General features: G+C 42.5%; 1 pseudogene; it reads left to right on the top strand.

Annotated features, from left to right (window-relative positions):
- The window catches only part of LOC139027727 (SR-related and CTD-associated factor 4-like), a 53,889-nt pseudogene that overhangs the window by 42,772 nt on the left and 7,815 nt on the right, over window positions 1-3,302 (top strand).

Consider the following 3,302-nt stretch of genomic DNA (forward strand, 5'->3'; position numbering starts at 1 on the left):
AACATGGTAAACTCAGAACCTCACACACCAGGTAATAAACAATGGTGCTAGACCTCACACACCAAGGTAATAAACATGGTCCAAGACTCACACACAGGTAATAACATGATTACCAGACCTAAACACCCAGGTTAATAAACCATCGACTCACAGGTAGCCACTCACACACCAGGTAAATAACATGGTCTCAAGACCTCACACACCAGGTAATAAACATGACCAAGACCTCACACACCAGGTAATAAACATGGTGCTAGACCTCACACCAGGTAATAACAATGGTCTAGACCTCACACCAGGTAATAAAACATGGTCCAAGACCCACACACCAGGTAATAAACATGTCGTACAAGACCCCTCACACACCAGGTAATAAACATGGTACTACCAGACTCACACACACAGGTAATAAAACATGGTCCAAGACCTCCAACACCAGGTAATAAAACTGATCCCAGACCCACACACCAGGTAATAAACATGGTACATCAGACCTCACACACCAGGTAATAAACATGATCCAAGACCACACCACCAGGTAATAAACATGGTACAGAGACCTCACACACCAGGTAATAAACATGGTGCTAGACCTCACACACCAGGTAATAAACATGGTACAAGACCCCACCCACCAGGTAATAAACATGGGTACAAGACCCCACACACCAGGTAATAAACATGTCCAAGACCTCACACACCAGGTAATAAACATGGTACAAGACCTCACACACCAGGTAATAAACATGGTCCACAGACCTCAACACCAGGTAATAAACATGGTCAAACCTACACACCAGGTAATAAACATTGATCCAAGACCCACACACCAGGTAATAAACATGGTACAAGACCCACACATCCAGGTAAAACATGATCCAAGACCCCACACACCAGGTAAAAATAAACATGGTACAAAGACCTCACACACCAGATAATAAAACTGCTCTTGTTCCTCTCTATTTGGTGTCTCCTCTTTTCTCACCTCCTCTCTCTCTGTCAGAACACACACAGTATTTAAAACCCCCGTCTTTCTCCCTCCATCCAGATACCTCTCCCCAACGGCCAGCTCCAGGGCTATGGTCCTGCTGCCGGGCCAGGCCCTACCCAGGACATGTGGTGGGTCCTCGCAGGCCAGCCCCTCCCTGGTACAGGCCTCCAGGCTTCCTGGGGGATACCCTCCAAACAAGGCCCCTTCGGCCAACACGTGGGCCAGCAAGTAACAGGTGAAATTAGTACATTAATAGATTTGAATTATGTTCGGTGGGATTTTTAATGAGCATGAAATGGTTAAACATGAACATAGTAGCCTCCCTTAATATAATAGATAAAAGTCCAATCTTTATATATTTATTTTATTTTACCTTTATTTTAACTAGCAAGTCATTTAAGAACAAATTCTTATTTACAATGAGGCCTACCAGTGGTTAACTGCCTTGTTCAGGGGCAGGACGACAGATGTGTACCTTGTCAGCTCGGGGTTCGATATAGCAAACCTTTTGTTACTAGTCCTCTCTACCACTAGGCTACCTGCTCTAACCGGTAGGCTACCTGCCTCTTAATGTCACCCTGCTCTAACCGCTAGAATACCTGCCTCTAACCGCTAGGCTTACTGCTCTAACTGCTAGGCTCCTGCCTCTAACCGCTAGGCTACCTGCCTCTAACCGCTAGGCTACCTGCCTCTAACCGCTAGGCTTCCTGCCTCTAACCGCTAGGCTACCTGCCTCTAAGACGCTAGGCTACCTGCCGCCCCAAAATAGTCATATGATTTGGAATATTCAATTACTCAGTTAATGTGTATCACTTCTCAGATCTCATCACGCATTGCAAGTGTTCTTCCTGTTCCACATGCAACAATGTAGTGGTACTAACATATTTACAAACTTATTTGATGTTGTAAATGTTATGGTTTCTGCTTGTCAGGATATGAATATGGACCTGGACCCCCCCTCCATGAAGGATGGACGACACCGACCGGATGGCAGGAAGTCACCATCAGGATCTAGGTGAGTGCTGGTCAGGTGGCCAGTCCCTATTGGTTAACGGCTAAAGACAGCGTTCAAATGGCCAGTTTCTATTGGTTAACGGCTAAAGACGGTGTTCAAATGAACAGTTTCTATTGGTTAACGGCTAAAGACAGCGTTCAAATGGCCAGTTTCTATTGGTTAACACCTAAAGACGGTGTTCAAATGGCCAGTTTCTATTGGTTAACACCTAAAGACGGTGTTCAAATGGCCAGTTCGTATTGGTTAACGGCTAAAGACAGTGTTCCAATGGCCCGTTTCTATTGGTTAACGGCTAAAGACAGTGTTCCAATGGCCAGTTCCTATCAGAGCCTGAAATTAACTTTTTGGTTAATTAAGCAGCCAAAATATATTTAGCCATAATAAAAAAATTAATTAAGCATTCATTCTGATGTTTCTAAAAACAAGAAATCTATTATTTCTTAATATATTATAATATATTATCTATACTATTACTAGTAAGAGGTCATGTGGTATATTGCTCATTGACTCTTTTAACCAATGTATTTTAAATAAATCATTTAGATACAATGGTGGAAACAGATTCTACAACTGAACATCAAGAATCAACCGTGTCCCGCCCTGCCACAAAGTGCTGAGGTATCACGGTATATTGAAGCGATAAGGCACAGAAAGGGGGGTGTGTTTATATTGGCCAATATACCACGSCTAAGGTCTATTCTTAGTGTCGCGTTTGAAATGTAGAAGCACACAAATAAATGTAGGAGAATCAATTTTAAGTATTTTAGTGTTTTTTTTTTTTATGATAACAAATGACCTGAAAGTTAATGAATGAAATGTTTTTGGAGTGTTTCGTGAGTCTCGCTGCCCCTTTAAGGGGCGGGCCGTTACCGCGGTAACCGGGCACTCACAGCCACCTCGTGATGAGAAGAGAATCTCCAGTCTCTTGCAGCAGTTGCAGAAAACTTAAGCTAACATTGAAAAAATTAAATATAGAAACCTAGCGTGTGAACAAAAGGATGCCAACAAAAGACGAAGACTTAAGTTACACTTTTAGAATACTTTCTTTAGGATTTAAGAATAATTAACTCTTCCCAAATACTGTGTGTGACCACCCACCAACGTGGCTGGTGAAATAGATTTTCTTACTCGCAAATTACAAAATCTACCCGCATTTGGCGGAAGTTAATTTCCAACCCTGGTTCCTATTGGTTAATGTTCAAAATGGCCAGTTCCTATTGGTTAATGTTCAAATGGCCAGTTCCTATTGGTTAATGTTCAAATGGCCAGTTCCTATTGGTTAATGTTCAAATGGCC

Source organism: Salvelinus sp. IW2-2015, linkage group LG5 (assembly GCF_002910315.2).
Source record: "Salvelinus sp. IW2-2015 linkage group LG5, ASM291031v2, whole genome shotgun sequence".
NCBI classification, from domain to species: domain Eukaryota; kingdom Metazoa; phylum Chordata; class Actinopteri; order Salmoniformes; family Salmonidae; genus Salvelinus; species Salvelinus sp. IW2-2015.